General features: G+C 37.9%; 1 long non-coding RNA gene across 2 annotated transcripts in view; it reads left to right on the plus strand.

The window, feature by feature from the left end:
• Positions 1 to 20,850, plus strand: part of LOC103548951 (uncharacterized) — a 79,584-nt gene extending 58,734 nt beyond the window's left edge. The window contains exons 2-5 of one of the 2 annotated variants that reach the window (XR_011532398.1): positions 8,640 to 9,595; positions 12,647 to 12,778; positions 13,065 to 13,443; positions 17,460 to 20,850. This is a non-coding gene — a long non-coding RNA (uncharacterized lncRNA). The remainder of the gene's footprint in view (positions 1 to 8,639; positions 9,596 to 12,646; positions 12,779 to 13,064; positions 13,444 to 17,459) is intronic. The other variant, XR_011532399.1, reaches the window with a different exon arrangement.
• The last annotated feature ends 3,497 nt before the right edge of the window (positions 20,851 to 24,347 follow it).

The following is a 24,347-nucleotide window of genomic DNA, read 5'->3' on the forward strand; positions in this document are numbered from 1 at the left end:
TGGTCTGACTCCAGGGCATGTGTATGGCTAAGTCATGATTTATTTAACCAGTCCATATTGATGAGAATTTAGATTGTTTTTAATTTACAGTGTTCCAGGCAATAGGACAGTAGATTTCCTCATATCCGTATCTTCAAACACTTTAGTTAGACTTTCTATAGGAAAAGCTCCTAAAAGTGAAACTATTGGATCAAAGAATAATCATATTAAACATTTTTATAAATACTGCCAAATTGCCTTGCAGAATGTTCTCAATGTAGCACTTAGACAAGAACTGAAATCAGCAGGAGAAGAATAAACAAAATGTATGGATGGATCTGGGTCACTGGTGACCATTTCAGGCAAGCAAAGAACTGAAGAGACCACATAACTGAAAGTGCCCTTCTTCATTTTAACTGGAGAAACTGCAGACATTTGTTCCAGAAGTGTCCCGGCCGCGTCTTTCCTACGTGCTTTGTGGATAAAATCATTCTTTGTGCTTTCACTTCTGGTTTTACTACTTGTTTTTGGCCTTTGAAGTAATAAAGACTGACAAAAATAAATAGCCTTTTCAGTAAATATCCCTTGTACTACACATCCATCCAAAAATGCTCTTTACTTCAACTGAGGCTAGCGTTTCCCATGTGCACAATTAGATACTTTAAAATACTAATAGCATGTCATTAATTTTGTATGAGAGGCTTTCCAGCAGGGCCCTGTCACCTTAAGGGACCCCAGGCTCTGAAAGAAAAGGAGTCTTTCTTGCTGGAAATAAACATTTACTTTCCTTAGGCATCTTAACTCCACTCTTATCTGGAAAGTGGTCTCTCCTGGCTTGCACCAATGCTTTTGTTGAGCATGTAGATCTGATAGCATCTATTTTTTCCCCCAGGCTCTTTCTTTTGTTTCGGAACTTCCTTTTCTCTTACTCTACTCCCTCGGAGATGTTGATTTTCCCCTTAGGCTGTGATTTTTTTATCTTTAGGTTTGTGACACCTTTTGACGCAATTGTTAAGCTTGTTTTTTGCCCTTGTGCTCAACTGCTAGATCCTGGGACACTGTAATAAACATCCTCTTGGCTTTGAAATGGAAAAAAGTCTAACTAATGATGTTTCTGGGTTTGTTTACTTATTTATTTATCTTTGCTTCATTTCACCTAGGAAACCAGAATGGAAAATTTGATTTCTGATAAATTTTAAGCTATTATAATGACTAATAACTCCACCTATTTATTGAACACTTACCATGTGCCTGATACTAGTCTTTTTTGAAATAATGCTATAACTTAAACTCCTCAGGGCCATTTTTTAAGGTAGGTGCTGTTATTAGCCCATTCCACTGTTGAGGAAATTGAGGCTTCAGAAAGTTAGACAGCCTGCTCAAAGTCATATCATAGTAAATAATAAAGCTGAGATTCAAACACAGGCTTGTTTGATCAGTCTATGCTCTTAACCACTGTGCCATCATGTTCTTTGGCATTTCAAATCATTTGTAAGCAATATTTCCAAGAATGTTTTTAAACAGAAAAAAATTAAACACAGAGCTACTTAGTTGTGGTGAAGTAGGAAGAACACTGGGACAGGAGTCGAAAGAGGGAGTCCTCACTGTGTCCTTAACTAGCTGAGCAGGTCCCCAGTCAAGTCCTTTCACCAGCCCTTCCCTTAGCCTTTTTCCCATTTGTGAGGGTGCCAGTCTTCCAGCATCCTTAAAAAACTTGATTTCCTCTTCTTTAATTTTTCCTATACTGAGATACATGAAACCTGCCACTCCCATATCATTTGTGACAGTGAAGGCTCATATCAGATGAGTCGGTTGGCACAAGGCTACTTTTCCTAAAAAAGGAAGGGAAAAGCAATGATTAAATGCCACCCTCCTGGCAGAAAGCAAGCTAAGCATAATGACTCAAGTTCAAAGCCTAGAAAATCTTGGCGGAAACTGGGTGGATATATCCTTCTGTTTCTAATTTTCTCTGTGTATATTCATCGTTGACCATAGAAATGTGGATGAGTGTGTGGCTCATTATTTATCATCATCTCAAACTTGCTCAAGCCGTTGTGGAGTAATAAAGCGACCAGATTGTATTTGTCCAGTCAGAAATGAGACCCAGCCATCAAGAAGACATGCTAACTTTCTCGAGCATTTATCTTTATTCTATCACAGAGCTTTTTTCTACCCCATGTGTTGTGGGGTGAGTTGTGGCTCCCCAAAATTCATATGTTGAAGTCCGAAGCCCTAGTCCCTCAGAATGTGACTGTATTTGGAGATAGGGTCTTTAAAGAGGTAAGTAAGGTAAAATGAGGTCATAAGGGTGAGCCCTAATCCAACATGACTGGTTCCTTATAAGAAGAGGAGATTAGAACACAGACAACATAGACAGAGGGATGACCAGGTGAGGACACAGTGAGAAGGTGGCCATCAGCAAGCCAAGGAGAGAGGTCTCAGAAGAGACCAACCCTGCCAACACCTTGATCTTAGACTTCTAGCCTCCAGGACTGTGAGAAAAATCAATCTTTTCTTGTTTAAGCCACCCCGTCTGCAGTATTTTGTTATGGCAGCCCTAGCAAACAAATACACCGTGTTTTAAATCCAGAGTTGTTTTAAGGTTTCTCCTTTAATTCCCGGAAGATCTTCACCTTCATTTTTTTTTCCCTCCTTTGCTTAAGCAAGATTTTCTTGCCCTGATAAGTCATACTCAGGTGTCAAGCTTCATCCATGTACTGGGGTACAGAGATTTCACAGAATTAATGGTATTTGAAAAGTACCCAATGTTAAATGAATCTTGACTGGTACTTTGAATATAGCTTACATATTTACACCTATGTAAAATCCTTGTCTTGTCATTGATTCACCTGTGTGTGTCAGTTCTTAAATAGATTATTTAATTTTATAACTAATAAAATAAAACACTGAACTATATACAATTGATTTCTCGCTTCTCACCCTACGTCCATGAATTTTCCTCCTTCATCTTACTTCCTATGTTGATAAAATGGCAGCAGCAGCAGCAGCATCCATCTAGGCTCAGGTTCTCAAGCAGTGAATTTAGAGAGTCATTCTTGATCTTTTCTTTTCCTTATCCTGCACATCCAACTCATTACCACTTCTGTTCGTTCTTCTTTTAAAACATCTGATAGGAAAGAGACTTGTAATATTAAACTATAATGTTAAATTTGAATTAGAAGTATTGACATGGACTCATGAATTAGAATATGCACGTGTGTCTATCTCTATCTATCATCTATCTATCTATCTATCTATCTATCTATCTATCTATCTATCTATCTATTCTAGCTCTGTCCACTGAAAGAACATAGAAGCAATGACATCCCTCTAGCAGTAAACATACCTAGAATCCAGATTTGGGTTTCTACTCACTATTACCTAAAAAAGAACAATGATCTTTGGAGAAATAGCTGATTCTAGTTGTTGAGCAGGGAAAGTACAAAGAGAGTTTAGGATATCTTGTTGTGTCAGAAACAAAGGAAGTGCCCAGTAATTTATGGAGGCGTGTTAACAGGACCCAAGGGCTAGTTTGAAAGGACTCCCACTAGCCAGATTTTAGGCAATTTGAAGATAACTATAACTTATTGTAAAACATTAAATATGTAAAAATCCATGAGTCCATAGTGGTACACAAAAGAGTGAAGGGAAGGAGAAAAAAAATAATTTGCATCATTGAAGGCGACTATTCAATAAATCCTTACTCTGAAATTGGTAGTAAAAGGGAAAGAACTAAACATTTGCCTTGGCTTTTTAGGGGAAATTGTATATCATCCTAGTTAATCAGGAAAAACTCATCTTTAGAAAAGAATGCCAAAGAAGGAGTGGTAACATTTGAAAGTCATCGTTTTGCAACTTCTAATGAAATCATTGATTCAAGCAAGTATCATCAATGGTGAAAGATTATTGCGGAACAGGATATTCACACAGTGACAAAGCATCACTTCACAAGTTACTTACCAATTGCATAGAGCACAAAGGAGAGATCTGACAGTTACCACTTTGGCCAAATGATCAACCTAAGCATTAATAATATGGGATACACTTGCATTGTGTTCCTCCTGATGTGATGAGGATGAAACTCACAGAATTGTTTATAACCTATTCTTGCCAAAAGTGTTTAACCTGAGTCTAATTAAGTTTTTAGACGTTAAGTCAAATATATAAAAATTTTAGAGACTCTAAGAACAATCAAATTATAGGGAAACTTATAGAGGAATCCCAAATGTGAAATAGTCTATAAGACAACATTTTGGATTTTTCCAAAAGTCATTATCATTGGCAGAGAAAGAGTAGGGTGAGCTCTAGCTGAAAAGAGACTAAAGAGACATAACAACCAAATACAATGTATGAAACTTGATTGGTTCTTGGCTTGATGAAAACAGCTAAAAAAGCATTTTGGGGAAAATTGGAGAAAATTTGAATATGAGCTATATATTAAATGATATGATACTAAGAAGTGAATATCAATTTTCTTAGACATGATGACATTGTGGTGATATATAAGAAAATTCTTATTTTTAGAAGACGCATATTTGGGTGTGAATATTTAGGTGTGAAGTGTGATCATTTCTAGAACTTTCTTTCAAAACAAATGTATCTATATGTACATTTTCCAAAACTTATATATATGTATACGTGTGTGTGTGTGTGTAAAAATAAAGCAAATAAGGCAAAACGGTAACCATTATTGAATTGATGTTGAATCCAGGTAGAAGTTGCATAGGTATTTATTTTACTATTGTTTCAACTTTTCCAGATGTTTAAACTTTTTCGTATTAAACAGTTTGGGAAAATTTTTATGCCTCTTTTCCTTTTATGCTTCCACCCTCATCTCTGTCCCCATTGGTACTCTCCTACTACCACACTTCATCATCTCTTGCCAGAAATATTGTGGTGGCCTCCTAAGTAGTTTCCATCTGCAGTCGAAATGCCCTCCAGGCCATCTGCCAGAGACAGCTTCCTAAAAGTCAGCTCTTACCATTTGCCTACCCTGCTTCCCTTCATTAGTAGTCACACCCTCCTCCCCCATCACCCACATGGTAACATCTGAATATGCTTAGCAAGCAAGACTGTTTACACTTTCACTCCAAACTACTCTCACATCACATTCTCATTCAGGGTATTCTCCTGCCATCTCATAGCCTCTGCTCTACCAGGGGTCACAGCCGCAAATGCACACGGAGAGGACTGGGAGTAAAATAGTAGAGGGTGTGGGGTCTGGGGTGGACAAGGGAGAAGGAACCCCCTCTAAAAGGGGTAGCTATTACTCAGGACCAGTTGAATGCGGGCCCAGTGTTGCTAAATCCTTGTGTTTCCAGTAAGTTAGAAATAAAGATTTGTATACACATTCTCCTAATTTTAAACACTGATGAGTAATTTATTTTTTTTAAAACACTGCAGGCTGAACAAAAAGTTATGGGCTGCAGTGTGACTCCTCCATGACTGAATGCTCACTCTTTCAAACTAACCTCTATGTCATTCTTCCTTCTTTCTCCTTGGTCTGGAGTATTTTCTCCATCCTTTTCTGAGTGAAATCCTACAAATCCTTCAAATCCTAGCAAGCAAGGCATTCACCTTCCCTAACTCCCCCAGGCAAAGCCGGCACCCCGTCTGCAGAGTGCCTAGCCATTCCTACAAACCTTCATCCCAGGACTTGTAACAGAATTACATATTTGGTTGTCGGGCTTCTCCCGCTGGATTCTGAACCTCATGATTAAGAGCCATGTTAGTGCCTTGCTGTCTCTGCTGTGCTGCTCAGTGTCTGGTATGAAGTCAGCATTCAATGAACATGTGTTGACTGAGTTGCGGGTTGTTAAAAGTAATGCTTTAGAAGAATTTAGGACATGGCTTCTAGGGCTTTCAGTTAGAAATGTGCTTAAGAATGTCTATGAATCAGTAGAAGAAAAATTTCTGTTTTATTCCAAGTAAGATTGTCTTCTGGGATCATTTTTCTAATATAGGAAATCAGGTAAATAAGTTTAGTTTTAAAAAGAAAAAAATTCTCAAAATTGGATTCTTTCTGGCCTTTTAGCCCAAAAGAATGATAACAGCATTGTTTCAAGGATTGTCTTTCTAGGACAATCTTGGTGAAGATCAGGCCAAGGATCCAGACGGCTTCAGTAACCTACCGATGTGCTAAACCTGTTTAAACCTATGGAATAACTGAGTGGTGGGGTGTGTGCTGACTCAAGTCTCCTCCTCTCCTGGGGACATCAATTCCTATCAGTGCCCTACACATCCATTCTCTCCTTCTTGTCTCTTTCATGCCTTTCTTTTCTGGAATGCTTTCTTTCTTTCATTCACGATTCCTTCCAAAATCCAGCCCAAAATGAACTTCTTCCATAGAGTCTCTGATAAATGTCATCTGACTTGATTGTTCCTTTATAATATATTCTCCATTTGTCTGTGTTCCTTTATGTTGGCTATGGCTTACTCCAGTGTAAGCTATATAATTAGAATGATTATTATATTAAGAATAAGACAATAAGAATCATTTGAGGGCCATTGTTAAAAATAATAGCTTCATAGACCCCTCCCTGGAGATCCTGATTTGGTGGCCCCGGCATGGAGAAGGGGATGGGTACAGGTATTTGTATTTTTCAAAAGTGCTACAGGTAATTCTTATCATCAGGCAACTTTGGGAAACACTGGTCTCCTCTTTACAAGCTAGGATTTGAGGTAAGACTGATCAGAATTTGAGGTGGGCTTTGGCGCTTCTTAGCTGCGTGCAACATTAGCTAAGTTACCATGTCCAACAGCCATGGTTTTTTATCTGTAAAATGGGAAAGATAAACACTATCACAAGGTTGTTCTAGGGAATTAAGTGATTCACATTATTAGCATTAGAGCTTTAGCACAGTGCCTGGAACATTCTAAATTCTCAGTAAATGTTGACAATTATGTTTATCTTTGCTTGAGTATATAACTGATTCAAAGACTGGATGGTGGTTTCTTTGATTCTGTAACACTGTGGTGATTTAGGGTAGGGTGACCCAGAAGATTTTACCCCAGCCAAAGACTGGGACCCTGCCAACCTCTGCCAATGTTTCATTGCCTCAACAAGGTGTCATCCTTTGTCCTCTTTCTTTTTACCTGTCACCTCCATTAAATTATAGGAAGGTCTTTGAAGCCAGTGACTCTGTCATGTACGTTTGTTACATAGTAGATCCAGTACCCTGCACAGTAGGCTACTAGCAGAGGGTATTATCTAGTAGAATACACATTTATTTCGTAGCGTTCTAGAACCATCATTTCTTACTTAGGTTACAACAGCTCCTAGTGGGTCTTGGGGTCCTACACTCTTGCTCCTCTGCTATCTAGTCTCTGCACAGCAGCCAAAGTGATCTTTGAACAATGTAATCACAGAATGTCATTCCCGTTTGAAATCTTCCAATGCTTCCCACTGTACGTAGAGCAAAATCCAAACTCCTTACCGTAGCTGTATAAGCCCTGCATGATCTGGGATAGGCTGTCTGTCTGACTTCATCTCCCGTCATTCACTTTCAGGATGCACATTCCCGTAACTTCACTGTTCCCTGCCCTGCGCTGTCCTTTCCCTAGATATCCACATCATTCAGCCCAGATGTCACCTTCTCAGAGACCTGGCTTCACCTCCTTTTCCAATGTTTTTCTCCCATTAGTTTCCAACCCTTTACCCTGCTTTATTGTCTTCTGATCACTTACTACCATCTGATATTGCACATATCGGTAGCTGATGTTAGCTGTCTTGTTTATTGGAAGTTCCACGAGAGCAGGCATCTTGTCTGTCTGGTATTCCTAGCACTGGGCTCAGAACCTGGTACATTTCATGTGCTTGGTATATATTTGTCAAATTGATGAGTGAACTTTACAAATAGACTAAAGAACATCTACAGAGTCCAGTAGATTCCAAGTTTTGTAAAGCAGAGGAATCTTTTATCAAACATAATACTTAATTATTAATATGTGTTTGTTTAATTCTTTTTGCTTATTTCTTGGCAATCAATAGGCTTCTATACACATAAAAAGTTCTTTGCAAGTACTTAACAATTTAATGCATCCTTTTTCAATGAGAGCTACCACCAGGGGGAAATCAATGCCCTGACTTGGCATGGGGTGGACAGTGAGCTGTGGACAGTGAGAAATCTGTCTGGAGGAGAAGCAGGCCTGACAGGGACAGGTGAGAGTGCTGAGTGTTCTGGCGGCATGGCTACTCTAGGGCTTCCCAGCTGCTCTGCAGACAGAGGGAGGAGGAAGCAAGAGAGGCAAGGCCATCATTTGGAGCTCCCAAAGGAGAAACAGCAGGAGAGGGCTCTTTAATGCTGGCCCAGGCATTGGTGAGACACTGACTGGCCTGGAACAGCCCTGGGCCATGGCTGCAGTGCTGCAGAAAGGATGGCAGTGTGGTGGTGGCAGCAGTGATGGTGCCACAAGAACAACATCTCAGGGAGGTATTGATGTGTGAAGCAGCTTCCCACCAGGCTCAAACCATAAGAGACTTGGGAAGGAGGTAAGGACTGCAGTGACAAACAAGTGGCAGCAAGGAGGGCATTTGACCCCTCATACTCTTCCAGGTGACAGGAAAGGATTCAGAGACCTTTAATTCCAGCAGGTGAGCATGTGTGATCTCAGCCAGAGCTATTGGTTTTGTTTTCATTTGGGTTTAATTTATCTTTCAGTATCATTTTCAAGGATTAAACACACCCAGAAATGACAGAGATGTTGGTGTTAGCAAGCAAGGACTTTGAAACAGCTCTTATAAACATACTTAAGGATTCAGAAGAAAATGTGGACTCAAGTGAATAGAGGGACAGTCTCACTAGAGAAATGGAAACTATTTTTAAAAACCCCAGAAATTCTATAACTGAAAAATAAAATATCCAAAATGAAAAATAAAAATCACTAGATGGGCTTAAGAGCAAATTGGATTCTACAGAAGATAAAAATTTGTGAATTTGAAGACAGATAAATTATCTGAACTGAAGCACATAAAGAAAAAAGGCTAAAAAAAATGAACAGAGCCTCATTCACTTGTGGGGTAGTATGTGGTGGCTTATCACCTGTCAAACTGGAGTCCGAGGAGGAGAGGAGAAACCGACTGAGGCAGAAAAAACATTTAAGAAAAAAGGATGAAAAAAATCCAAATTTGATGAAAAATATTAACCCATGAATCTAAGAAGCTCAGTGAACCCCAGGCAGGACAAAAATTTTAAAAACTACCTCTGGGCACATCATACTCAAATTCTGAAAACCAAGAATCAAAGAGAAGAGTCATAACAGCAGCCAGAAGAAAAAGACTCATTCTGCACAAGACCTAGAGGAATGATAAATCCGACTTCTCAACAAGCCAGAAGACAATCAAACAACATCTTTAAAGTGATGAAAGAAATAAAACCTATTAACTTAGAATTAGAAACCTAGTGAAAAGAGCCTTCAAAAATGAAGGCGAGAGAGAGAGAGAGAGAGAGAGAGAGAGAGAGAAACATTCCCAAATAAGCAAAAGCTGAGAGAATTTGTCAGCAATAGACATGTACTATAAGACATGTTAAAGGAATTTCTTCAAGCTGAAGAAAGTGACACTAGATGCAAACTCAGATCAACATGAAAAATGAAGAGTGCTGACCATGGTAAATACGTGAGTAAATAGAAATTACTTTTTTTCTTGCTTATTATTGAATGAGTAAAATTCTTAAGTGTAGAGCTGAGTTCTTAGTGGACATTGCAGTTGTTGGAGTGTCAGGAAATCTGGAGCCCGGTCCATTTCTATGACCTTAGATAAGTGGCCTAATATTCTTATCTTGGTTTGATCATGGGCCAAGTAGGACTCTAATACCTCATATTCCTCTCTCCTTGGCAAGCATTAAATAAATGTTTCCTTTTACCACTGCCAAACACCTCAAAAGAGCTACCTACCCATTGCTTCTCAAATTTAATGTGCGTGTGAATCACCTGGGGATCTTGTTAAATTCAACCACAATAATAAAGTCATTGTGGTATTGGTAAAAGGATAGAGAAATAGATCAATGGAGTAGAATAGAAATTTATTCTTTTTTTCCCTTTTACTTCTAATCTATTGTCTTTATACTCATATTTTATATTTAAAGCATCTCTCTTACAAAGTGTATAGAGTTGGTTCTTGTCTTTTTATTCAGTTTTATAATCTCTGCCTTTTGATTGGAGTGTTTAGTCCAATTACATTTAATATAAGTATTGATGTTGAGTTTACGTCTACCATCTTGCTATTTGTTTTTTCCCAAGTGTTTCTTTTGTCCCATCTGTTTTTAATTCCTTTGTTTCTCCTTTTCTTCCTTATTTTGGATTTATTGAGAATTTTTAAGTACTCCATTTTATTTCTTCTATTGGCTTAAAAGTTATACCTCTTTGTTTTATTTTTTAGTGGCTGATCTAAGGATTGCAACCTGCATTGTTTACTTAGCAGAGTCTACTATGATTTCATATTATATCACTACATGTGTAGTATAAAAAACTTTCAAAAGTATATTTCCTATTTTCCAGTTTGTCCTTTGCACTATTATTTTCATATATCACACTTCTACATATGTCAAAAATGCCCCACAATAAGTTTTTACTATTTTTGCTTTAAATAGTCAATTCTCTTTTAAAGAAATTAAGTGAAGTTGATATTAGAGCAATCCTGGAAAACTTTTCTCTGCTTACTGTATTTTCCACACATAGTATGAGAAGTCCTCTACAGTCCCTACCTGCTGGGCTGGGTAAAGCAATCTGTCAGTGAAGTTACCACTGCTGTCCCAATGGCTACTTCTCAGAATCTCTTCAAAATTCACACTAGTGAAAGAGGAGAGCAGGATGCTTAGAGAGGAGGGCAAATACCTCTAAGAGGATGGGGAGAATGAAACCTCTTTAAGTCTATATTTTAAAATCTCATTAAGCTTCATTTCTTATGAAGTATAATTTGAAGAGATATATTTCTTTTTAGAAAACAAATTATAGGGCACTTGGGGGTTAGTTCACCCAGGGAGATGTTGATAATTTTATTTGAATTGTCAGTAATACTAGTTCCAGCTGCTGAAAGCAAAATGCAAGCTAAAGAATGAGTCTTTACTTGAAATCCCTGGGCAAAGAAAGTCCTTTGCTTCCTCTCAATGCCACCTGTTATGGGAATAAGGGGGTTTGAAGAAAATATGTCATTGATGATTTTTGAAAATAATATTTAACATGAAAGATTACATTTTTATAATTTTAAATTTTTTTTTAACATAGAAAACTCAGGTTGCCTTAAATCTTCAAGTGACATATTTGGGTTAAAATTGCATTCAACAATATACCATACACTTCCTCATCATCTGAATGTTTTCAATCACTGTGCATCCCTATTAAAATACACGTCTACATTATACTTTAAAACTGTATTTCCTTGGGATATTCTCATATTTTTTAAGAATAGAAAGCTTGTCTAAGACTTCTCTATGACAGGAATGGAAGCCTTGCTAACATCTGAATCATACTCAGTGTAAAAAAGAAAATTGGAGCCGTCTCAACACTCAAGTACCCTTTTTTGGCATTGAATGGTACAGTATTGGTATAAAAAGGGCTGCTTTTTTTAAAAGAAATATTCAAAATGTTACTAAGCACCATAGTTCTTCATCTTTGGAAATACTGTGGCTTTCAGGGTCACTGACTGTGTGTCATATACCAGTAGAAAGCATGACTCATCAGCTGTGGACATTCTTTGCACTCTTAGCATTGTTCATGCTATTTCTTTACCTCACGGGCTGTTTGACACCTTTCATTAAAATAAGAACTCATGTTTGTGATTTGTGTGCATCAAGTTATTGGGTCTGTGGTTGGCCTTCCAGCTGTCCACCTGCCTGAGTTCAGGGGAAAGTGGGCATGGTTGTCAATGTCAAGGCAGTGTTCTGTTACAGTAAATCCAAAAAACTATTAGTATCCAAAAAACTTCTGGTATAGGAATTAGTTTTTTCAGTTTTGAATTAACGAAGGAGAAACACAAGCTATGAGCAATGTCTATAAATAGACTTGGTTCTTTCATGAGGAATGTGCTCCATGTTAGCACCTGCAAGAAGATAGCGTGTGTCATATTAGTTTTATAATATCAGTGTTTGTACAAAATGATGGCAGGAAGACAAATTGGGTTTTATTCTTTATTACTTATTCTTAGTTGAAGATACTCCTGTGAGGGCTTATGGTATTAGGTTAAACCGTGTGAGATTGCTATTTGAGTAGGCAATTTTATATGGCTCTAGGAGACAAGGTATATTTTAATTAGTTCTCTCTATATCATTGTGAGTCTGCCACAAGTATTTTAAATTAATACATATAATTTAAAAATTGGGACTTGAAAGGCAAGATTTGTTTGTTCTCCTTCTTGCTCTGTTTTTTATTCTTTGTCACTGCTCCTTTGCTTTCAAGGAAATGGAGAGTCTGTATATGGAACGTCTCCTGATACTTGGCCATTCTGTAGCCCCTTGAGGGGCAAACAAGTAAAAACACAAATATTACTTGCTCATTTGTGGGTTAAAGTCATCTTTCGATCCTTCTAAGAATAATTTAAACTTGCAGCTGTTCCTTTATGATTTTTTATGAATTCATTTTTCTGTAGAGAAGACAATTCCATCACAGGAATACGTTAGAAGTGCTGAAATGCCTTTCTCCTCTCAATTCATCCATATTTCTCCATTTGCAGTTTCATCTGTATAGAAAAGGAGCTCTGGTAGCTTCTGCTGAGAGTTTTCAGTGGGAAATGCTTCCAAAAGAAAAAAAGACAAAGAAAAAGCAACAGCTATTTTGTAGACTGCATTTCTAAAATTATATTCAGGTAAGTCAATTTTAGATGCCATCCCTTACAGCTAAAAGTAAACACATTTGATTTAATCATGTTAATCAAAATGTTCTTGCATTCAAGTGGTCTGATACATCAGTACTCCTGGATGGATTTAAATTATATTGACAGAAAACATCCATTTCCTCACATTTTCAAATACCAAGCAAGTTTTAGAACCTGGTCTACAGCATGGTTGTTTTTGAAAAAAATGTAATTCAGCTGAGGCTGATCTTGTTTTTCCTTTATTCTCTAAGCCAGAAGCAATTACTTTTCATTTCAGGATTAAGCAGCTGTAACATTGCCATTCATCGCCGAGGCTCCTGGTTTCAGCATGTCTCGTTGGTTCCTGGCCAGTGCTGGTTGTTCAGGTAGCAGCGGTGGCTGGGAGTGCCTCTCCAGCCTGCATTCTTTGGCTATGAATTTTATAGCCCTGTTTATCTGATGAAGACCTCCCCATAGTGAGTTGCTCATGACATGGTCACACAGACCACGAATGATAGGGAAAGATACTGGATGTTTCTCTTCCTGGAAGGCCAACCAATCCTGAATTTCCCAGTTCCTTTACTCTGGCTGATTGCTGCAAAGGCCTGGTGCTGAGATTGGATGAGACTCTGCCCTGCATGAACCAGATTCTAGCAGGATGCGTGCAAGTCCTCTCTGTGAGTTGTCACTGAAGCCTGTTCAGAGAATTTTCAACAATTACATTTGCCCAAACATTGGCTCTCACTTCTCTGTGCTATTTCCTTCAGTTTATACTTTTAATCTATAAATGCTATCACCAACTTCAGTGCTTAAAGACCTCTCTTCCTTCTCTTGAAACCGTGACTTTGCTTGGGACGGCTTTAGAGCATGGCTTTCTCACTGTTTCATGTATCTTCATTTTCCTTCCTAAACCGGACTGTAAATTCTTTGAGAGAGGACTCCCTGAAAATTGGTAATATCTTATTTAGACAGTAGACAGAAAAAAACATTAGGACAGAAAGACCCTTGTTGCTCTTAATAACCCATAAAATTGCCTCAGTGTCTTCAGAAGACCCTAAATCATCTGCTGTAATGTGCTACTCCTCTCCTTTCCCCTGCCTGCCCTCTGCTGGAACTGCTAATGAGCAATAAGATAGACAAGGCAGGACATCATATGAGAAATGTGGGAAAACAGGGGTGTTGTCTGACTGAAAAGCAAATTGAATAACTGAATTGTGAGTCTACAATCTAGATCTTTAAAGCTCCTCCTTATGTGCCTTTGGATGACTATAAGCCTCATTATAAGACTCCTTATTTGTTCAACTGTGCACCAGGATGTGATTCTGCCTACTGGCATGAGAGGGACAAATGAGCTTGTGTGTCCTCCTCCTCTGTGCTTGTTCCATCTCCAGAAACATGCAATAGACGGCAGATAGCTGAGCCAGGTAGTCTCCCCTGTCAAACACAAATGCCCTCCTTATACACCAGCCTCAAGGCCTTCACCACCTTCATATATAAGAGGCATGTACGAGGATCTGGCAAGACTGCCAGTTTGGTAATGGAGAAGACAAGTTTGAAACTCTAGACCGGTTTCCTGTTTCCAAGGGCAGCAGGATATGACAGCTGCTGAGGCAGCCCATTTGCCCTTGGAGAGGAGAAGCAAGAGTGTCGGATCACTAGATGACCTCTCCCTACTGCTGGCTCAAGGGTAGTGTGGGTAGTTCCCCTCCTGTTCTTGGTCAGGAGGCTAGATGATATGAAAAAGAAGAGGAAAAACATGTTTTTTCCTTTTTTTGTTATTGCAAGAGGGCACTCTCTGGAGAGGGAGAATCCATTAGCTGAATCCATTTCAGTATCTATGGTTAATTAATTTAGGCAGTTTTAATGCACTCTTATTATATAGCCTTTAAGAGCTGTTCTGGTAAATGTCCATCCCATAAATACTATCACTACTTTATACATATGATATCCTTTTTGGAAGGGTGGATCTGAGTTATCCAGATATTAGTTTGTACGCAACCCTGTCTAGACATTGCAAAAATGCTTCCTCATAGTTTGAACATTATTCGATACATTTTGAAGTGGGAAAACACTGCTCAGATATGACACTCTACATTTTAAGTCACTGGATAAGTCAGTCTGCTCGCCTCCCAAAACATAATTTTGAAAGTCAGTTTTACCATTCTATGGACTGAATAATTGATTTCTGCATTTCAGTCTGTAAATTAAACATTAGACTTTGAATTACTAGAAGAAATAGCACGGTTAGCCAATAAACCTTTCTTATAAAATGATAGCATTTTAATTTATTATATGCATTAGCATTTATTCATGCCTAAGATTTCATCGATCAATTTTCCATTTAAAAAAGATGTCTCTGGAAACAACAGTGGAGAAATGCTGAGTTCCAAAAGCAATGTTGTGAAAGGCAGCAGGTCTAGTATTCTGGGTACATGTTTAAATATTAGTCAACAGCTCTGTAGAAGCCCACTTTTTAAAGTATCTACCTTATGAATTGACTCTCTTGGAATGTCAGAGTTTAAAAAAGAAAATATTTAAATTTCACTATTTAAGAGGTGTGCTGTATTTGCTCAAAATTACAGCAACCTCTGATATTTTTTTTAAATATTTATTTTGCCACTTGACAGGCTTCTTCTACACTCCTCTTGGGTTTTAATTTTGTTTACAGTAGTACATTTCAATAGTTGGCTTCAGATTAAATAAATATTAGTATTTTGTGATGCTTTTATTAATTAGTTGCTTTTGAAAAATATTTTAAGTTGAAATTTACTCCAAAATAGAATCTCTAAGAATCATTACCACCAGATAAATGTTAACTTTAAATCATTTATTTCATTCATTCAACAAAATTGTATTTAACACATATCAGGACTGACTTATCCATAGGCAAGGTAGGCAGAGTACCTGGAGCCCACGATACTTTTAGGGTCCTATGGAAATGTTTTAATTTCTTTTAAAATAAGAAGAAAAAAATGAAATTTTAGGTCAAGAAAATATTTTAATATATAATATTAAATGTTAGTATTTATATCAACATAGTCATAAAATACAATTTTAAGGGGATGGCCCAGTGGTGTGGTGGTTAAGTTTGCATGCTCCATTTCAGTGGCCTGTGGTTCATGGGTTTGAATCCTGGGCACGGACTTAGCACTGCCTGTCAAGCCATGCTGTAGCAGCATCCCACATAAAATAGAGGAAGATTGGCACAGATGTTACCTCAGCAACAGTTCCCAGGACCCATGAAAGTCATAATGAAACCTATGCCAAATCTTGTCTATACTAGTTTCTAAGGATAAAAATATGAGTAAGACACAATTTCTGTGCCCAAAGCATACACAGTCCAATGAAGAAAACGGACACGACACAGATAGTTCATAATTTGGTTTCCTTGAAGTTGTTTGAAATAATAATTATGGTTTGAAGAACAAAACCGTTTTACTACAAAATATCGTTTAACACATAGACTTGGTCTTATCCTTCTTTCAGTTAAACTTATGCAAAAATAGGGTTTGCATATATTTTAATGGTACATAGCACGACTATATGTTTATTCATTTCAAATACCACTGATATTACCATCCAGATCTTTAAGTCGGAATGTTCATATTTTAAAAGCACACTTCATTAACAGGGCCACAAAGGAAATGCCAGCCCTAGATATTGACGGTTCAATGAGGAAAATGAGAAAAGAGGTTTGCTTCTCCCTAGCTTAGCAAAGCTCACTTACTTATGTCCTTTGGAATTTTATTGCGTCTTCAGAAATGGAATAGAATCTTGGGTGCACTTTCTCTCTTCATAAAATTTCTTGCTTATATGAGATTCAGCATATATTTTTTCAATTACTGTTTCTAAAACCATAATTAGGGTAGTCCGAATGCTCTGCTTAACCTAAATCTTCCGTGTTAATATTTGGGCCCACTTGCTCATTTTTTTGTTGTTAATTGGAGAATGATTTTTGATATTTTTTATTTTTAGAGCAATTTTACCTGCTTTTTGCATAAGTAAGACATCATAGGGCATTGGGAAGAGCACAGGCTTAGACAAACCTGGATATGAATCAGAATTCTTTCACTCCAGCTGTATGATCTTGCTCAATTCAGTTAATCTCCTTGCATCTCAGCTTCCTCGTCTATAAAATAGTGACCATTATGTGTGTGTTACAAAGTTGCTGTAGGAATTAGAATAATGTATGTTAAGCATTGGACCAGTACCTGTAATATAGTGGATGTTAAGTAGATGCTATTATTATTGGCCATACTTTACAAATTAGGAGACTGAAACACAGGCATATTAACTTACCTTGGCCAGGGTTAGGGACTAGGGCACCCAGTTGTTCTTGGAAAATTTCAGCCTTACTTTTGATCAAGGCTTATTGAGAATGAGGTTGTAGGACACAAAGGAAGTATAGAAGCAAAAGGTACAGAAAAGGCGCTGACATCGAAGGAACCAGATAATTAATATATATTTACTGAGCATCTTGTAAGTATAAGATATTCTGTGCACAAGCTGGGCCACTTTGGGTTGCAAATGACAGAATCTCAACTTGCCCACACAAAAGGAGAATTTGTTTACTGGTGAAACTCAAGCACAGGATGTAGGGAACTGGTCTTGGGGATGTCTGGATTCAGTGGCAGGAACACTTTTAGGGCTCACATCTTTTATTTCTGACTAGTGTTTCTGGTTCCCTTTGCAGATGGCTTTCTTCATGCCATGGGAAACACGGCTCCTAGCAACCTGGGTCTCTCATCTCGTCCTAGAGTTCTTCTACCAGCAAAGAAAGAGGATTTCTTCCTCTTTGGCAGCAGCCTGAAAACAATGCCAAGAATGACTTGCATTGGATCAACTTAGGTCACATACTCCTCTCCAAACCAATCACCAAGCCAGGAAGATGGGGTAATATGAATGGTCCAATCAAGAGCATGTCTCCACCCTTGTCATTAGAATGTTTTTTTTATCCTATGGAAGGAGGTGGATGGGGCAAGCAAAAAAGGGAACCTTATTGTCTATGAAATGTAATAGAGAAATTAGTATTTTAATGGTAGGGCTAGGTTAAAAGAGCCAAAAAACTAGAATCAGGATGTCTGGCTAAGATAGCACAAGGCTCAAGTGGACATGTCAAGTGGACTTTTCAGCCAAGAAGGGAAGCCGGTCATACTTTTGTCTCCAAATATATTAGCTCATAGAGTACAAAAATTTATTTTTTAATATACACATCTTTTAATGGAGAAAGTTATAAACACTTGGGTACTGTCTTAGAAAAAGCAAAACTCTCCAAAGAGGATGGTTGGAGGCTGGACCACAGACTGACATCCCTGTTTGAAAAACTGCAAGATGTCTTGTCCTCTGGGAATGCATTATTCTAACAGCTTGCTTAATGCTTTTATTTCCTGTGGAGTGGGCTGGGGATGGGAGCTCAAAGCAGACACATAAATTGAATTATATAGAGGAGAACTTCTCTTAAAGTCTTTGCTGGGGCTGTTTAAGACACTGAACTCTTTCCTCTTGGCTCCAGGACTTTACTGTCCACTCTATTACGTTAGTGGGAGGACTCTTGTATTGAGGTCTGGAGAGCTTGTGACTGGGAGAAGAGTCAGTGTTTTGACTTTTTATGCCAACATCATCATTTAGTCACTCGTTTCACATTTCTCCTGTCAGTTGGGCCCTCGATTCAAGGTTACCTTGATTACTTCCTCAAGTCCTTAGTCAAGAATCTTTCTAAATTATTTTTCCTCAAAAAGTTCTTGTCTTTTCACCAACTCACTTTTTCTTCTTTCTGTCTTAAAATTAGACATATTCCTACTCTTTTCCAGCACGAAATTCTTCCCTCTTTTACCCCCTTAGGAAACGAATTCCATCCATTACTTCATCTTCAGTTATCCCTCTCTGCTGCATCTTTCTCCACTTATCCACCTGCAAGACTATCCCCCTGAGATACCAGCATAAGAGATTATGTATGTGGAAGTGCTCTGTTACTCTAAAGTGGAGCATAAATATGGAATAGCACTGCTATCCTGACTTTCTTCTTCACTCCACAATCATCTCAAAAAGTTGTCAGTATAAAGTATTTCTTGATTTTACTTTCTCACTGTTCAATTCATTACTTAATGTCTTAAAATCTGACCTTTGTCTCCTAAAGTACTGTTTTTGGGTTCCACATCTTTATCTTCCTTCCAGCATGGGCCACAGTTGACTATGCCCTTCTCTTTTGATTTCTATAACCTCACTCCCTTGGTTCACCTTCTCTCTCTCGCACCACTCCTCTCTCTCCTTTAATGCTCATCTTTTTCCTTCTACCTCTGAATGTGAGTGGTTTCCATCATGCCGTCCTTGCTCCTTCTGCCTCTAACTCTCTCTCTCTCTTGTTCTTGTAAATACATCTTGAAACAGCTCCCAGATCTCTCTCTTCCCTTCAGCCTGTTAAATGCCTGCTGACAATTTTAACCTACATATGTCTTTAGCCTCCAGATACAATGTATATTAATATAAACTCTTACCCCATCCTAAATATCTTCCACCTTATCTCAGCCAACAGTGTTACTTTTCTACCCAGTCACCTCGGCTTGAAACCTTGGTTCCATCTTTGATTCCTCTCTCTCCCTTACCTCTGAATCCAATTTTAGCCTTATTTTAGGGACACATTGTTTTCTTCACCTACCTCCTCTCTGTCCCTCCCCTCCCCCTTTCTCCCCTCAGGCGCTGAGAGTTCTGGTTGCTGGAGTAGCACACAGTCTGTTATTTCGCTTTCAGTGGGGTTTCCCAGAAGTATTTTGTGGCCATGCTTTTGTTCTCTTCCTCATTTTTGCTTCTTTCCCTTTTCTGGGCTGAATAGCCATTTGAACTTTATTCACAGAGATCACTGAATCTTCTTCTACACAGATATCCTTCTCAAAACCTAAATACCCACTAGTGTGTTTAGAATGGCCTGTGTAACATGCCTAGTAACAAATGTAAGCTGACCATTGTTTATAAGCAATGATGTAAAAAATACATTCCATAGCTATGTCTTTTATTAATGTAATTTGCATTTTCAAATACAGTCAGTATCTTCATATTAGGACAACATTTCAACCATATTTGATTTAGAAAGCTGAAGTTTTGAGGATTTAATGATGGGCTATTGAATGTACACTAAACATATTGCTTGAGTTTTAATACATTTCCAGCAATCATCAGAATATGATATAATTCCAGTTTATTTGTAACCTCATCAGAAACCTCACCTTTCAATCTCTAGGACTCAAATCCTCTTACTTTATTTCTGCAGGTCTATTTAACAAAGAATGATTAAGGACAGCTTCAGTCTTCCCAGTTTCAACACTAAAGATGTATAATGTAACAAATAGCATACTGTGCAGCTACAAAAAAGAGTAGGAAATCTCCTTATGTGTTTATATGGAAAGATATATGTTATAGACTGAATGTATCCCCCCAAATTCATATGTTGAAGCCCTAACCCCTAGTGTGATGTTATTTGGAAATGTGGCCTCTGGGAGGTAAATAGGGTTAGATGAGGTTATAAAGGTGGGGCCCTCATTGTGGGATTACTGCTCTTATAATAAGAGACAGTGTAGGAGAGCTTGCTGTCTCTCTCTGCCGAGTGAGGACACAGCGAGAAGGCAGCTGTCTACAAGCCAGGAAGAGAGCTCTTAGCAGAACCCTAGCATGCTGGCACCCTCATCTCGGATTTCCAATCTCCAGAACTGTGAGAAAATAAATTTCTGTTGTTTAAGCCCCCAGTCTACGAGATTTTGTTACGGCAGCCCAACCTGACTGAACAATCTCCAAAGTTTATTTTTAGGTGGGGAAAAATGGGTGACAGAAGATTGTACTAAAGGCGTGGGGAAAAAAAGAAGAGAAAATAATCTATGCTTGTACTGGCCTGTATGTACATTTATAAAGTCTTGGGAAATCAATGAGAAACTAATACTGTTGGTTACTTGTTTTGAAGGGATGGGAACTCGGTAGATAGAAGACAGGGGTGGAAAGGAGACATTGCTCTATATCCTTGTATACTTTTTGATGCTTGAACTATGAGAATGTGTTACTGCTTCAAGAAATTAAATAAATAAAATTTATTTAAAAAATAACACACTTTTTATTTGGAAAAAGACTATATAGAAATAAGGAAAATACTGATTATATTGAAAGAAGATTGCTGACTAGCAGAATAATTATAGCAGAAGTTGATATTTGATGTAGGCACAATTTGAAGAAGATGAAGGAATATGAGTGGTTGTATTAAATTGTTTTCTCAGTCAGTTCTTTAATAAGCTCCATGGCGATGTAAACAGTTCTTATTGTCTACTACTCCTTTCTCACATCTGCTTTGGTTAGTGCCAGCAGAGCTTGAAGAATTATTTTAGGGACATTATATCACGCTACCCCGGAGTGTTGTCCTTAAATATAATTCTGATCATTTCATTTCTGTTTAACATCCACCAAAAATTTCTTCTCCATTGGTGATCTGGCCTCTACCTATCTTTCTAGCCCCATCTACTCATTTTGAGCTGTTTTGGCGTGACCTCAAAGTACCTTTCTTTCTGTCCCCATTTGGAAATACCATTTGCATTACCTGGACCACCATTCTATTTTTTCCTTTTGATGAAGCACTGCCAAATGGAGGTGAGTGTTTTTCCTGACAGCACCCTGTGTTTATTGAGTATCATTGAGATTCTCTATGTGCTTGTTCCTGCCTATCAGATTCAGGAAGTTCAGGGGCCATAGCATATTCATTTTGCATCCCCAATGCTGGCATCCAGTAGGCACTTGATGGTTGAATGAATGAATAAATATGCAGTCTGACTGAAATGTTAAAGACAAAAATATCATAGTACCCTATAATAAAATCCTAACCAATGTTCAGGGAAAATGCTTCGCAGGAGAATTCTAACTCTCAGCATTTTAAGTGTTATTCAGCCCCTGATTGACTTGTAAGAGCTGAATTCTGTCAGGCCAATTCTCCATGAGCCTTTTGATTTTTTGAAAGCTTTCGGTTTTGCAGATTTCTTGTGTGTGGTTTGAAAACTCTTCTAGCACCCCTCTACTAAGGCATCTCTTTGAGGATCTCTGTTTAAGAGCATTTATTTCTAACATTTTAAAGCATAGGTGACAGCTCTCAATCCAGTGGATTTTCATCCTTATCTCCAGAAAACCAGATTTTTTATGCTTTGTGGTAAAGTAAGTTACATACCTATAGAAATCACTCTGTGGAAGTGAGCCTTCCGCTAGAACCCCAAATGCACGTTTGCTTACCAGAGAACAAGAGTAACAGCAGGCTAATCTCTCCTGTTTTGTGGTTAGATATCTTTCTCTTGTGTCTTTCTCAAAGATGTTCTTTAAAATGTTGTGAAATTTTCAGAAGACAAATGATTAATATTTTCAAGCTGAAAGAATTCACTTTCCAAACTAAAGGGGCTGATTTTGGAGGGTTTCAGCTGTGCTAACTAGGAACTAGTGAGACAGATTCTAGAATTAGGCCCATTATCTTTTGTTAATTCAGCTTATCCTGAACACAGAGAAAATAAATGCTAGAATTCCAGCTATTCAGACATGCTTATGTAAACACAGTTGCTTAATAATTTGTTTTCAGAGTTCGTTGACTTTAATTGTCCTACTGATGCTGTTGAAATGTGCCCATTGATATATCTAATATGTTAGTACTCATTTTCTACAGCATCTTCAGAGCTAATGTACAGCATGATGACTGTAGTTAATAATACTGAATTGTATACCGGAAATTTGCTAAGAGAGTAGATTTTAGGTGCTCTCACCACACACAAAAAAATGGTAAATGTGTTAGGAGATGGGTATGTTAATTAGCTTGACTATAGTAATCATTTCACTATGCATAAGCACATCAAAACAAGTTGTACTCCTTAAATATATGCAATTTTTATTTTAAAAAAGCCACAATTTGCAATAGAGTGAATGCAGAAGGAGATATGAGAGTTCGGCTGTCCTCCATTTTGCAAAAATGTAAAATAATGCCACTCAGTACATTTTTTTGTTTTGGAGATTATGCTTATTTTTTCACAAAAAAATATCTTGTGTTCACCTGGGAATGTGGCGATGAGCTCTGTCACAAGCCTGAGTTCGATATACATTTGAGCACAATCCTGACAACTTTCTCAATACAAATAGCACATTTGCTCTTAGTGACCTGTGGCTGAAGGCAGAACTTAAATCCAACAAAATTTGCCAGTTCTGATGCCATTTACTTCAGAGATTGGAGATAAAAACCATAGGAGTTCTGGAATATTTCTCCCACCCCATAACTTTAGTTATTTTGCACTCACCAAATCTGCAAAGTCTCCAGATTTGCCCTGAGTGTCTTAATTAAATAATTAATTAAGCCCTTTTGGAATCCAGCAGGTCCCTGTGGGTTGCTTCTGTAATTGCCTCTTCACTCATCAGCTAAAGGTCTGCCTAAGCTACTGTCTTGTTTGTTCTCAATATGATGTTTTCCTGATTTAATTCATGCCAGTGTTTATTGGGTAGCTTATGTGTGTCTTTTTTTATTGTTATTATCTGTTCAAAATTGTAAGGTCCCGGAAGACAAGACCTGAGTATCCTTAATTTATTTTCTATGGAGTTTACACAGAATTATATGATATTAAGCAGGTAATAATTATTTTTAGTGTGATGATGAAGACAGGAATGTATAGTACACTGATAAAGTGTGAATTTGACATGAAAAAAGAAACCTACTGAAGGTCTAGCTGTGCTATTCATAGCGCACAGTAGCCTGTATCAGTTGCTAAGAAGAGTTTAGTGTTATGTGAAAGCAGTGATGAAAATGTTCAAAATAGCCAATTCCCAATGACTCATAGGGTACGTGTGTCCTTTAAGTTTCTCACCTGCTTTTGTCCTAGGGCCACGTTTCTGCTTTTATGTTTCCAGACAGAGGCTGAAAAGGCATACAGGAGGTGAAATCAACCACTTTTCTAAATACTGGTAGTTTTGGTAATAAGGTTACTCAACGAGAAGGTGGTAATGATTGCTCAAGCATTGTTTTTAGGGATTATTGAAGAATTTAGATCTTGATGGTCAGCTTGCATTAATAAATCAACATTCATTGAATGCCTGGTTTGTAGAGCCACGGAGAAATTCCTTTTTCTGTCAACAGCTCTGTATGGTAAGTCTGTCTGTGGAAGATCTCGTATCCACAGGAGAAAATTAAACGGTACATCCTGACAGACCAGCAGAGCTTGGAGGAGCAAGCCTTAAAGACAAAGCAGCTTCCTAGAACTGAAGAATTTGACCTTTGCTCTAGCCCTCCCTCTGTCAGCCTTGTCAGCAGGAAAACTGTCAAGGTTGATTTCAAATGAATCATCCTTGGCACTTTTTCCCCCTCAAATCGCTTATCTGTCACTTCGTGGAAACTGCTACTTGTCTTCAGTGGTATGCAATATTAGCTTAGATGCTGCACACAATTCATTATACCATGGCAGTTGAGAAAAAAAAACCCCACATCATATATATGTTATATATAAAAAAAAGTCATATTTAAGATAAATAAGTAAACAAAATTTCTTCTGGACTGGCTATGTATCAATAAACTCAGCAGTTTTGTAGTTAAGGT

The sequence above is a fragment of the Equus przewalskii genome, chromosome 24 (genome assembly GCF_037783145.1).
Source record: "Equus przewalskii isolate Varuska chromosome 24, EquPr2, whole genome shotgun sequence".
Classification (NCBI taxonomy): domain Eukaryota; kingdom Metazoa; phylum Chordata; class Mammalia; order Perissodactyla; family Equidae; genus Equus; species Equus przewalskii.